Raw genomic sequence first — 14,764 nt, forward strand, 5'->3', positions numbered from 1 at the left:
TCCGGAGTGGATGATTGTTCAAACCTTCTACAATGGTTTGAACCCGAGTACAAGGCAACTCTTAGATGCGGCAGTAGAAGGTACCTTAGGTAGCAAAACCCCCGATGAGGCTCGTCAATTAATTGAGGAAATGCGGTTAAATAGTTACCAATGGAATGCTAGGGAGAAGAAAAAGTTGGCTGGTATCCATGAAATCGATGCGGTGACCTCATTGGGGGCACAAGTAGAGAGTCTGAGTAAGAAGCTAGATCTCATAGCTTCGAATAGAGTTGCGGCTATGACCAATTGCATCGGTTGTAGTGGAGGACATGCTCCCTCCGATTGCCCGATCTCTTTTGGTGATGTTTCTTTACTGGAAAACGTTGACTTTGTAGGTAATGGCATGAGACCTCAAGGGAACCCATATAGCAATACTTACAATTCAGGATGGAAGAATCATCCCAACTTTTCATGGAGTAACCAAGGACCACAGAAGGCCATGGGGCCACTGGGTTTCCAACAACAACAACAAGCACCTCAAGTGAAAAACAGAATTTCAGGCTTGGAAACCTGAATGACGGATTTATAGAACCAGTTGGCTAGATTTGTTCAATCTGCAAATACACTGTTTGAATCAGTCGAGGCTACACTTCGCAACCACACCGCCTCTTTGCACAACCTTGAAAATCAGTTGGGGCAAATTGCGAAGTCTCTCTCTGAAAGGCCACATGGAAGTTTACCAAGCAATACGGAAACCAACCCTAGAGAACATGTGAAGGCGATCACTTTGAGAAGTGGTCGTGAGGTTGAAGGAAGGCTTCCAAGTGAGAATCCGAAAGAACACGCACCCGAGGTTGTGTAGGTTAAGGAGGGAGCAAAGAAAGAGAAAGAGGTGGCATCCCCACCTTTCAAGCCAAGAATCCCTTATCCCTCTAGATTGAAAAATGACCAAGGGGATGAACAGTATAAGAAGTTCCTAAGTTTATTCAAGCAACTCCACATCAACATTCCTTTTGTAGAGGCATTAGCTCAAATGCCTAAGTACGTGAAGTTCCTTAAAGACTTGTTGACCAACAAGAGGAAGTTGGAGGAGAGTGCTTCAGTGGTGCTAGATGCTTCATGCTCGGCGGTGCTACAGAAGTACATGCCGAACAAGAAGAAAGACCCGGGAAGCTTCATCATTCCATGTAACATCGGCAACCTAGGTGAGGAAATGGCATTGGCGAATTCAGGGGCAAGTATCAATGTCATGCCATATACTTTTTTCCAAAAGCTAGGCTTGGGAGAGCCTAGGCCTACTCGGATAACTTTACAATTGGCTTGGGAGAGGCATCATTGAAGACGTGCTTGTCAAGGTGGACAATTACATTTTTCTGGTTGACTTCGTAGTGCTAGATGTCGATGAGGATGCGGATGTACCCTTGATACTTGGGAGACCGTTCTTGCGGACTTTCCAAAGCATGGATTGACATGGACGGCGGAGAGCTCACATTGAGAGTTGGAGATGACAAACTCACTTACCGCCTTGCTGAAGCCATGCGGCATTCTCTCTATTTTGATGACACTATGTATTTCCTAGACACTACTGATGAGCTTGTTGATGAATGCATGCAGGAAATGTTCAACCCGGATCCATATGAAGGTTTTTTTGACCAAGAGGAGAGTAATGAAGAAGTAATGATGCTTGGATCGACTGAAGAAGTAACATCTACTCCGGGGATATTGAAGAAGGTACTCCGGAAAATGAAGAGAGCTAGGAGACGCCACCGAAAATACTCTAAGACTGTTGGAGATGCACATGAACAAAGAAGGTTGGATGAACAATTGCTAGGTGGTCCAAAGCCCAATAATACACCCTCTACCCTCAAGAGACGTTGCACATCATTCTTCCAAGTCATGGGTAAGAGGGCGTCTTTCATTCATGGACCCCCGTGAGGTAAGACAAGGTACATCAAGCTTAGTGACGTTAAACAAGCGGTTCTTGGGAGGCAACCCAAGTGTTTACTGTTTTCTTATCTTTTAGTTTAGCTCATTTGCGTGAATAAATCGTTAAGTGTTGATGTCTGAATTTTTACATGCTTGTGCTGCAATTTTATTGGGGGTTTTTAAGTTATCGTGTGCTTTTTGAGGAATTGGCGAAAGCTTGGTCGTTTGGGTTCTATTTCATGTTTTCACTGGTAAAATTTACAAAATAGGGCAGGCTCTGAGTGTGCAAACATGTTTAGAAATATTCTGCAGAGCCTGCAGATTTTTCTAAGTCATCCAAAGAAAACACACGGGCGTGTGGGATTTCCACACGCCCGTGGGCGTATACTGCGAGCCCATCCAGAGAAGGCACAAGGGCGTGCGGCTGCCCCTGTGATCGACTATGCGAATATCGCACGCTCGTGGGTAATTTCCGCACGGGCGTGTGAATTCCTGCAGAGTTGGGCAGATTTTTCCCGAGAGCACACAGGGGCGTGGACTCGCCCCTGTGGGTAACCTTGTGAACCATGCACGGGCGTGGGTAATTTCCACACGCCCGTGCGAATCTATGCAGAGGAGTTCTCTCCATCCCGAGAAGACATAGGAGCGTGCGGTTGCCCCTGTAAATTGGACATGTGAATATCCACACCCGTGGGGAATTTCCGCACGGGCGTGTGTAACACTTAGTATTTTTCTCGGATATCCAGAAAAGCCACAGGGGCATACGGCTGCCCCTCTGATTCGGGAGCATGGGCGTGGATGTTTTCCACACACCCGTGCGAGAGCAGTCAGAGTCAATGGGGACAGGGGGCGTGCGCATGCCCCTGTAGTGTTTTTGGAGTGAGGACGCACGGGCGTGGATAATTAACGCACGCCCGTGTGATTACACAGAACGCCAAGGGTCGATAGTTCTCTTTAAAAGAAGAATAGTTTCTCTCCCGATTCATAACTTCTATTCGTCTGAAAACACTTTCACATCACTCTCCTCTTAAATAGCGCCAATTTGGGAGAATTTTAGCGAGGTTTTCTGGCCGATTCTTCACTTTTTCTTATCATCTCGTCGGTAAGCCCCATTTCTCATGATTTTCGCCAATTGAATGTTTCCATCGATTAATATGGTTGTAAATGGTTCGTTTCTTCAATTAGAACGATGATTTATGTCTAGAACCAAGTTAGAAGCATTGTTGATTTGTATTTTTGGATTTTTGAAGCGTGGCCGTGCGGTTCTCACGCCCCGTGGATCCACACGGGCGTGCGAAAATTCCACACGACCGTGTGGATTTCTGCAGCATTGGTTTATCAACTTGTTTAATCAATTTTGTTTAAATCTTACAGATTATGGCACCTAGGTCAAAGAATCAAGCTGATAAAAGACCACGTGAGTCATATCCTAAGCCCTAGGGCATGCAGTTTGCAATTCCAGAGCATCAGGTTCGCTATAAGCACCTGTCGAGGCTCCGTTTTGGGCAGACTCGATTTTTAAACATGACTATATTGCGAGATCTGCAGTAAGGAGAAGAGTTTGCTGATGAGATCGAGGATCTCATTTCAGAAGTTGGTTGGTGGCAGTTGCTGATGATTAGAGCCAGCTATCCGAGAGTTTGCACTGGAGGTACTTTCATCATTCGAATTCAATAGATCGTATGGGAGCTTCAACAGTGTGGACACCATTCAGTTCAGAGTATTTGGACACCACCATAGCTTGAGCATCACGCAGTTTTCACTACTACTTGGCTTGTATGAGGAGGCATTCACAGATACAGAGGAGTATTCACAGTTACCGACTGATTATCCTGGAACCTTGACCCCGCAGAAAGCTTACAGAGTGTTATGTGGTCAAGGTCAGTACGAGCCAGGGGTGTCCAAGGCCATGTGCCTTTCTCGACCTGCATATAGATACTTGCATGCCATTATGAGTAGGTCGGTGAATGGTCGTGGTGATAGCACTGGTGTCCTGAGCCGTCAGGAGCTACTGTACTTGTACTCGATGGTACAGCGTGTACCGATTCATTTAGGGCACATCCTGGCAGAGTACATCAGACATCAAGGACACTATGCTAGACTGGGAGCAATCTTCTCGGGCCCCTACATTACGAGATTAGTGTTAGGCATAGGTCTCTTGGATTCGATTCGCGGGGCCGAGAAGACGAGTGTACCTGCTCCCCTGAGTCTAAAGACAATGCGGATGATGGGCATGGTCCGTAGGGTTCGGACAGGGATTTTTGCTTTAGTACTACCAGCTCCAGTGATAGCCGAGGATGAGGATGATGAAGCCGGAGCATCTCAGCCAGCTCCCGAGCCTCAGCCAGCAACGATGGAGACCGAGGCACCTCCAGTGGCAGAGGAGCCACCCCCAGTGCGTATGTTTTCACCATCTCGAGCCAATAATCACTTTGAGAGGCTCGAGAATGCTATAGGAGTGGTCCAAGCTGAGGTTACCGAGATTAGGGCTACGCAGGCCACTCAGTACACAGAGTTCATTGCGCATTTCGACATGTTACAGCAGATTTTAGAGCGAGACATCGCCTCATCATTTGTATTGCGGCCGAGGACTCCTCCAGCCCTCCATCCTCTACCCCGTCACCGGTAGACCCACTATGTGCTTCACCAGCAGCAGCAGCACAGGAGCCTGAGAGCAATACCGACACTTGATTTTTTCTTTACTTTCTTGCATTTTATTTTATTTTTCCTGTTTTTAGACTTTTTCACTCAGAAAGGATTTCCCTTCTGAGTTTATTTTCATTTTGCATCATCGAGTTGTATTCATTGCTTTATCTTTTATATACGCTCAATTTATTTTGTCTTTATTGAGCTTCACTCAACCCCCTCGTGTATGCGTGCAGATGGTCTTATCTTCTTGGGAATTGAGACTTAGTCATGGGCACAGCCAAGGTACTGAGGTACTTGGCCATGTAAGCTTCACAACCTGTTGGAACCCTCCTCCAAACGAACTAGCTTCATCAAACGTCACATTAGGAGTTAGGGGAGTATTGTTTTGATTGCTTCCTCCACATTTGCTTTTGAATGATTTACATTTTGTGTGAGCTTGAATGTGTACATTGGGGACAATGTACAACTTAAGTGTGGGGGAGATTTTCATAGTGCACACATCTTTTCTATTGTTCTTGATTGATATATGCTCACATAGCCAATGGCGGTTCACCTTAGTTGCAATGATTGTATTCTTGAGTTTAGGAGAATTTCTAATATTGAATGTTTCCATGCTCTAGTTCTTGCCATTGAAGAAGCAAGTGATCCACGACGTGAACGTGTGCCCGTTTGCATTACCCCGATGAAAGTATGGAATTGGAAGTTATTCGGGCTACATCAGAAAGGGTAGAACTCAGAGCAACATTGTAGTATGTATCGTAGCAAGATCTGCTCACACCGCCGAGAAACCAAAGAAATAGAGAATCCACACGGGCATGTGGAAATTATCCACCCCCATGTCAAAATTCTGCACGGGCGTGTGGAGCATCCACGCCCGTGGAGTCGCCCGATTCCAGCCCTATTTAAAGCCGATTCAACCCCGATTTTTGGTATTCTTTTTCTCCATCTTTTTCCCCAAGTTGCGAGAGGGCTCGGCTAGTGTTTTTGAGGGGTATTGGCTAGGTTTTTTGAGAGATTCTATGGTCTCGATATCGCATCATCGTTTGGAAGAAGGTTATTGGGAGAGCTTTCGCTCAAGACCCGATCCCGGGCGAGGTGTATCCTAGGCCGGACAAAGGATCCCTTGCGACGAGTAGAGGAATCTCGACAAGACCATCGGCACGACCATCGAGGAGGTTTCTTTATGGATTCATTGCTTTTACATTCTATTTCTTTGATTGTACTTAGCTCCATGGAGAGCTAAACCCCTAGTGGGTACTCGGGTATTGTGAACCCTAGGATGTATTTGTTTCTTTGAACCTCTTTATTATGCTTTCAATAAATTGATTTTTATTGTGAGTTCCAACCTTGAATGCTTGATTGTATGAACATTTCCCCTAGAGTGACACTAGGGTTGAGAGTTCTTGTTGGTAACCTTGTGAGTGAGTGACACACCACGAGTGTTAGACAAAGCTAGGTTGGAGAGGGTTGAGAGGGTGATTCGAGAGGCACAGGAGCGTCTCCTTTCCCCTGCGGTGTGATAGATTCTACCTCCGTTCCTTGAGTTCTTTGCGGCTATAATAGAGTGAATGGTCTAAGGGATGAACTTCCGCTAGGGCTTAGTTGCGCGTGCAACGGAGTGAAGCATTGAGGTGATCTTTGTATCTAGGGCTTAATTGTGGTTAGGGACCTTCCACCTGGACTAAAGGGTTAGGTCTATAATTAGCAAGAGATTTATCACTTAGAATCCCTAGAGCTCATTGCAACTCTATACGAGATTGATCGATTTCTCCTCTAGGACATGTATAGAGTTAGGTATAGTTGACTTTAGATTTGGGACTATGAAATTAAGGATTTCCATGACTCACCATTGCATTGATTAGGAAGCATAATAGAGGGTTCTTGCATTTGAAACAATTATCCTAGGCGGAGCATTATCCGGGTACCCCATCTTTATCCATTGTCTTACCCCCTTCTTTACTTTTGCTCTCTTTCTTGTTGCTTTTATTGTTGAGAATTGAATGATTATCACACTCCTTATCATTGATCTATCACATAGCTAAGAATCAAATTAAGTGTTTTTACTCCCTACTCCCTATGGATTCAACCCCGCTCACCCAGGATTATTACTTCGACAAACTCGTGCACTTGCGGGATATACACAAGGGGACCTTGTCACACACAACGAGAGTTAGACAAAGCTTGATTGGAGAAGGTTGAGAGGGTGAGTCGAGAGGTACAGGAGTATCCCCTTTCTCCTCCGGTGTGATAGATTCTACCTCCGTTCCTCGAGTCTTTGTGGTCATAATAGAGTGAATGAGCTAAGGGATGACCCTCCGCTGGGGCTTAGTTGCGAGTGGAACGTAGTGAAGCGTTGACGTGATTTTAGCATCTAGGGCTTAATTATGGTTAGGGACCTTTCTTCTGGTCCAAAGAGTTAGGTCTACAATTAGGAAGAGATTTATCACTTAGAATCCCCAGAGCTTAATGCAATCCTTCTTACGAGTGTAAGGTTGAGAGGTTGTTGAACTTCTCTTCCGGGACATGTAAAGGATTAGGCTTGGTGAACCTTAGATTCAGAGCCATGAATTAAAGGATGTCCCTGACTCACCATTGCATTACTTACGAAGCATAATAGAGAGTTCTTGCACTTGAAACGATTTTCCTAGGCGGATCGATACCCGGGTACCCCATCCTTATTGATTGCCTTACCTTCTCCTTTACTTTTGCTCTCTTTCGGGTTGCTTTACTTTTGAGAATTGAATCTTGTCACACATATCACTATTCATCTTTTATATAGTTAAGAAGCAAGTTAAGTATTTTTATTCCCTTTTTCCTGTGGATACGGTACCTAACTCACCTGGGATTTATTACTTCGACAACTCCGTGCACTTGCGGGGAGCATTGCCAAGTTTTTTGTGCCGTTGCCGGGGAAAAGGCGTTTAGAGATACTTTGCACTTTTCTTTCCTTAGCTATTCCTTTATCCATCATATTTCATATTTTCTTTTCTATCATTATTCTGATTTGTTTTCTATCCTTTGTGCAGCTTCAGGTTGATGACCCGAGGAAACCCCTCAATATTGATTGAAGGAGATCCCAAGCTTGAAAGAACACTTAGAAGAAAAGGGAAATGACCTGTGGAAGAACAATCTAATCTAGCTGATTTGGAAGTTGAAGGGTCGATAATATGGCAAAACAGTAATTAGCAAGCAGAGACACTCTCTCGATTATGCTAGACCCTCGCCTGGGAACACAATGGAGTATTGTGCGACTCCCCAATTACAGACTCGAAATTTCGAGCTAAAAGCCCAGCATTCATCCACATGTTGCAGCAATCCACATAGTTCAATGGTTTGGCCGATGAGGATCCAAACAGTCACATAGAGAATTTTCTCAAGGTGTGCGATATGCTCAAGATAAATGCGGTGACGGATGATGCCATCAAATTGAGAGCCTTCCCATTTTCCCTAAAAGGGAGAGCAAAGTAGTGGCTACATCATTACCTAGAGCCTCGATTACTACATGGGAGGAGATGGTAGAAGCTTTTCTAGCCCGTTATTTTCCTCCTGGAAAATCTGCAAAGCTTAGGAATGAGATCTCATCCTTTGTACAATCAGAATTGGAGTCTCTATTCGAGACATGGGAAAGGTTCAAGGAGCTCCTGAGAAAGTGCCCACAACAAGGATTCCCGGAGTGGATGATTGTTCAGACTTTTTACAACGGGTTAAATCTGAGTACAAGACAACTCTTGGATGAAGCAGCAGGAGGTACCTTAGGTAGCAAGACCCCTAATGAGGCTCGTCAACTTATTTAAGAAATGGGGTTAAACAGCTACCAATGGAATGCCAGGGAGAAGAAAAAGGTTGCACGTCTTCATGAGATAGATGCAGTAATTTCATTGGCGGCGCAAGTGGATAATTTGAGTAAGAAATTAGATCTTCTAACTTCAAATAGAGTGGCGACCCGTGAGTACTTCGTACTCGGGTGTGGTGGAGGACATGCTCCCCTCCGATCGTCTCGATCTCTATCGGTGATGCATCTTCGGTTGAGAACGTTGATTTTTGTAGGTAATGGCATGAGGACTCAAGGAAACCCATATAGCAATACCCTACAATCCAGAGTTGAAAGAATCATCCCAATTTCTCGTGAGTAACCAAGGTCCACTAAAAAGGCCATGGGGCCACCGGTTTCCAACAAAAAGCCCCGAACGTGAAAAACAAAGTTTCTGGTTTGGAAACCCGAATGAATGATTTGGAGAAGGCCTTGACTAGATTTGTGCAATATTCAAATACAAGGTTTGAATCAGTTGAGGCTACACTTCGCAATCACACCGCCTCTTTGCATAACCTTGAAAATCTGTGAAGCGATTGTAGAAGTCTCCTCGAGAAAGGCCACATGGAAGCTTGCCGAGCAATACCGAGACCAACCCCTAGAGAGCATGTGAAGAGCATCACTTTGAGAAGTGGTTGTGAGGTTGAAGGTAGTGTTCCGGGTGAGAAGCCAAAGGAACACGCACCCGAGGTTATAGAGGTTGAAGAAGGAACATGCAAAGAGAAGGAGGTGGCAACCCCACCTTTCAAGCCGAGAATCCCTTATCCCTCTAGATTGAAGAATGATCAAGGGGATGAACAGTACAAGAAGTTCATGAGTTTGTTCAAGCAACTCCACATCAATATTCCGTTTATCGAGGCATTAGCTCAAATGCCTAAGTATGCGAAATTCTTGAAAGACTTGTTGACTAACAAGAGGAAGTTGGAGGAGAGTGCTTCAGTGATTTTAGATGCATCTTGCTAGGCGATGTTGCAAAAGAATATGCCGAACAAGAAGAAAGACCCGGAAAGCTTCATCATTCCATGTAATATTGGCAATCTAGGTGTAGAAATGGCATTGGCGGATTCGGGGCTAGCATCAACGTCATGCCATACACTTTCTTTTCAAAAGCTAGGCTTAGGGCGAGCCGAGGGTCCCCACTTGGATGACTTTGCAATTGGCGGACCGAGCGATTGCGACATCCGAGGGGCATTATTGAAGACGTGCTTGTCAGAGGTGGACAAGTACATTTTTTTCCGGTTGACTTTGTAGTGCTAGACATCGATGAGGATGCGAATGTACCCTTGATACTTGGGAGACAGTTCTTGCAGACTTCCAAAGCATTGATTGACATGGATGGTGTGGGACCTAAACTTTGAGAGTCGGAGATGACAAGTTCACATACCGCTTCTGTGAAGCCATACGGCATTCTATTGATTTTGATGATTACTTTTGTACTTTTCTAGACACTACTGATGAGATTGTTGATGAATACATACGTAGAAATGTTCAATCCGGACAGTATGAGGGTTTGTTCGACCAAGAGGAGGAAATCGAAGAAGTAATGATACTTGGTTCGACTGAAGAAGTACCGCTCTACCCCGGGATCTTGAAAGAAGGTGCTCCAAAAGATGAAGAGCGCAAGGAGAAGCCATCGAAAAATCACTCAAGATCGTTGGAGGTATGCGTGAATCGAACGAGTGAACCGCTTTCTGGTAGTCCCAAGCCCGACATTTCACTCTCTACTCTCAAGAGACTTTGTTCATCATGCTTTCAAGCCATGGGTAAGAGGGCAACTTCCATCTATGAACCCCCTTGAGGTAAGACAAGGTACGTCAAGCTTAGTGACGTTAAACAAGTACTTCTTGGGAGGCAGCCCAAGTGTTTACTATTTATTCTAGTCATAGTTTATTTTGCATGAATAGCTTGTTAAATTTTTGTGTCATCATGTTTAGATGCTTGTGTTGTGTTCATTTTGGTAGATTTCTGTATCATCGTGTGTTTTCATGTGGATTTAGCAAAGATTTATTCGTTTGAGCTTGTTTCTATTATTTTTCACTCGGTAATTGTTGAATAAAAGCAGGTGTTCGAATGTGTAAATACGCTTAGAAAAATTTTTGTGAGCCCTGCAGAAGTTTTTCAAGTCATCCGAGAGACAAACACGGGCGTGTGGAATTTCCACACGCCCGCCGGGTCTGAATACACGAGCTCATCTCAGAAGGCACGGGGCGTGGACCTGGGTCTCAGTGAGCCTATCTGCGATTATCGCATCGGGTGTGCAGAGAAATTACCGCAGACCGGCATGCGCTGATTCATCAGAAACTTGGGAATTCTTCCCGAGAGCACACAGTGGGCGGACTCGCCCCTCGTGGAAACCTGTGACCAACGCAGCAAAGGTGTCTATTTTCCTCCGCACGCCCGTGTGGATTTCGGCACGATCCCTTCTCCATCCTCGAGAGCGTCATGGGGCGTGTGAATGCCCCTATGAGTTGGGCCTCGTGATTGTCCACGTCGTACGGAATTTCGCATGGGCTTGCAAAACACTTTGTGATTTTCTCTCGGTTGACGAGAGAGCACACGGGACGCGCGGCTTCCCTCAGTGCGTCGGGAGACGGGCGTGGGTAATTTCCACACGCCCGATCGAGTGTTTTTCAGAGACAACAAGAGCTATCCCGACGATACAGCAGTGGGCGCTCCTAGCCTTGTGGCTCTCCATTGTGGAGACACACCTGGCATGTGGAATTTTCCGCACGCGTGCGAGATATACTGTAACTCCAAGGGCATGAGTTCTTTTTAAAAAGCTTGTTTCTCTTCATCTACATCCTCTCCACTCTCTTCGAATACTCTAGCATTGTTTTTCCCGACCTCGCATCGCCGATTTTTGGAAGATTTTTTACTTGGTTTTTCTGGCTCTATTCCTATTCTCATCATCTCAACTCATCGGTAAGCCCCTATATTTGATTTTCTTTTCCAATTCTTGATTCTAATCGATGAACTTGCTAAGAATGCTTCGTTTTTGCAATTAGAGTGTATGAGCATGCTTAGAATGAAGTTAGAAGAGTTTTAGAAGTTTTTTGTTGGATTTTTGAGGCGCGGCCGTGCGGTTCTTCACGCCTTGTGGATCCACATGGGCGTGCGAAAATTCCCCACCACCATGTGGATTTCTGCAGCATCATTTATCTAGCTTGTTTGATTGATTTCCTTTGAAAATTTGCGTGATATGGCACCCTAGGTCAAAGAAGCAAGCGGAGAAATGGCCGCGGAGTCATCCTCCAAGTCCGAGGGCATGAGTTTCACTATTCCCCGAGCATCGGGATCATTTTTGTGCGTCTGTCGAGACTTCGGGTTCGGACATCGAGCAACATTCTCGCTACCGACTGATTATCCTGGAGCTTTGACCCGTCAGAGAGCTACCGAGTGCTGTGTGGTCCGGGTCAGTACGAGCCGGGGGCGTCCAACACCACGTGCCTTTCCCATCTTGCCTACCGATATTTAGACGCCATTATGAGTAGGTCGGTGAATGGTCGTGGTGACAAAGACATGTGTTTTGAGTCGGCGGGAGTTTTTTATCCGTATTCGATGGTGCGAAACAGACACCGATTCATCTCGGGGCACATCCTTGCGAGTACATTCATCATCGTGGGGCATTATGCTAGATTGGGAGTGATCTTCTCGCACTCCTCACATTACTATACTAGTCATGGGCATGGGCCTCTTGGATGTGATTCGCGGGGCTGAGAGGATGAGTACTCCTCCTCCCCTGAGTCTAGAGACGATGAGATTGATCGGGTATGATCCGTCGAGTACCTGACGGGGTATATGCCCTTGGTTCTATCCACTCTAGAGATAGTTGAGGATGAGGTTGATGATGAAGAGGCTTCTCAGCCTGCCCCTGAGCCTCAGCCGATGCTGATGGAGACTGACGCACCTTTGGCGACAGAGGACCCACCCCCGCTATGTATTGTCTCCAGAGTGCCGTTGGTGTAGTATGGGCAGAGATCACTGAGGCACGACCGGAGATAGCAGAGGTGCGTGCGACGCAGGCCGCACAGTTCATAGAGTTCATGGCGCGTTTCGACGTTTTACAGCAGATCCTTCAGAGAGACGCTGCTGCACCTTTTGTACTGCGACCGTGCATCTCCTAAACGCCCCTGCATCACCATCATTGGACCCACCAGCACCTTCTGATCCAGCACCAGCAATAGAGGAGGCAGAGCGTGGCGCTGACACTTGACTTGCTTTTATTTCTACTTGCATTTTATTTTGGACATGTTATACTCAGAAAGGACTTTCCTTCTGAGCTTATTTTCATTTTGTTGTCTCGAGTTATGTTTCTTGCTCTATCTTATATATACTCGAGTTTTATTTTTTTTTTATTGAGCTCTACTGAACCCTCTCGTGTATGCGTGCAACTGGTCTTCTCATCATGGGAATTGAGAACTTGTCATAGACACGGCCAAGGTGCTTCGACACTTGGCCGTGTGTGCCTCACAACCCGTTGGAACATCACCCCCAAGGATTTAGCTCCATTAACTGCAACACTAGGAGTTAGGGGAGTATTGTTTTGATTGCTTCTCCCATATTTATTCTTGATTGATATACATTATAAGTGAGCATGCATGTGTACATTGAGGTCAATGCACAACTTAAGTGTGGGGGGGGGGCCGGGAGTTTCGTAGTGCACAAATCTTTTACACTATTTTGATTGATATATATGCTCAAATAGCCAATGGTGGTTCACCTTAGTTGCAATGATGGTATTCTTGAGTTTAGGAGAATTTCTAACATTGAATGTTCTCATGCTCTAGTTCTTTCTTGAGTTTTTGGAATTTTTGCCCGAATAACATTTTGTGCACTTCTCACTCTTTAAACTCTTTTGGAAACTCAAGTCTAAGGTTAAAGGGACCAATTTTAGTTTTGTTTCTTGTGTTGTTTTACTAAAAAAAAATGGAAAATGGAAATGAAAGATGGAACAAAGTGTTTTTATCGTTTAATTGTGCTTGTTGGGTGGAAAGAGCTACCACCCATGATGTATGAAGCTACTCTCATAAGTCGGACACTAGCTATGCCCTATTGAGGGAAAGAGCTATCTCATGGGATGTGTGAAAGCTACCACCCCGGTAGAAAGAGCTACCACCTCGAAAGTGTTAAAGCCACCTTAGCGGCCGCATTGGAAAGCGCTACCTTAGAGGATGTGTGAAGCTACTACCCTTTTTAAAATGTTTGGTACTCTTTGTAGATAAATAAGTCTCTTATACCTAGAACTTTGAGGAGTATACTTTGGGTTAACTTGAGTAAGTTCACACACTTACACGATTTCGGGCTTGTTGTCCTTTTTAATTCAAGTTTTTAGCTAGATCATTGATTTTTTCGTATTTAGTGTTAAAATTTCCTTTACTATTAGAATGCTTTCTTTACATGCTTTGGTGAACCTAAGGCCAAGCACTTCCAATAGTCCCTTCATCTATGCATATAATGTTTTAACTTTTGCTTAAGGACAAGCAAAATCTTAAGTATTTGGGAGTTTGATAAGTGCTTGTGCGATAAGAATGTGAAGCATTCTTTCTTTATGATGAGAATTACTTTTTTAATGTTTTAGCGCTAATACATGTGTATTTATGTACTTTTATGAAGGTTGGGTTGTGAGGCCGATTATTTTGAAAGAAGACATTGTAGATCATTTTACGCATTATTTGGAGGAGATCTTGAGAAGGCTCAAACGCGGAGACATGAGTCAGGTTTAGAATGCTAGAATGTGTGTCAACCTCCTTGTATTCGAGCTAAAGCAATGATTCGGAGGAGCACGAAGGAAGTTACATCCTAGTATTCTGGCTTGTGCATATTTAGCAAGATCTCCACCAACATGCCCATTTATTGAAGAACCAAGACGATCTACGACGTGAACGTGTGCCCGTTTACAATAGCAAAATACTGTAGCAAGGCAGAAGAAGGAGATGACCAGAGAAGCCACACGGGTGTGTGGAAATTCCACACACCTGTGTGTTAATTCCACAAGCCCATGTGGAATATCCACAGGGGCGTGTGGAATATCAACAATGGCGTGTGGATTCCCGATTCCAGCCCTTTAAAATCTGATTTCAGCCCCGATTTGAGTATTCTTTTCTCCTTCTTTTCCCCAACTTAAGAGAGGGCTGCGGCTAGGGTTTTGAGAGATATTGGCTAGGTATTGAGAGAGATTCTACAGCTCCAACATCACCCTCCAATTGGAAGAAGGTCAGTGGGAGAGCTTTCGTCGACACTGATCTGGAGAGGTGTATCCTAGGTGGGATAAAGGAACCTTTGGATGAGTAAAGGACTCTCCATAAGACCATCGTCACTACTATCGAGGTGGTTTTCTAAGGATTTATTGCTTTTACATTCGATTTCATTGATTATAATTAGCTCCATGGAGAGCTAAAC

General features: G+C 44.9%; 1 non-coding gene across 1 annotated transcript; it reads right to left on the reverse strand.

Moving 5' to 3' along the window:
* Positions 1-8,114: 8,114 nt before the first annotated feature.
* Positions 8,115-8,221, reverse strand: LOC120253886. Its single transcript, XR_005534454.1, has one exon. It is a non-coding gene; the product is annotated as a small nucleolar RNA R71 (small nucleolar RNA).
* Between the last annotated feature and the right edge of the window lie 6,543 nt (positions 8,222-14,764).

Source organism: Dioscorea cayenensis, unplaced genomic scaffold, assembly GCF_009730915.1.
Source record: "Dioscorea cayenensis subsp. rotundata cultivar TDr96_F1 unplaced genomic scaffold, TDr96_F1_v2_PseudoChromosome.rev07_lg8_w22 25.fasta BLBR01000236.1, whole genome shotgun sequence".
Taxonomy (NCBI): domain Eukaryota; kingdom Viridiplantae; phylum Streptophyta; class Magnoliopsida; order Dioscoreales; family Dioscoreaceae; genus Dioscorea; species Dioscorea cayenensis.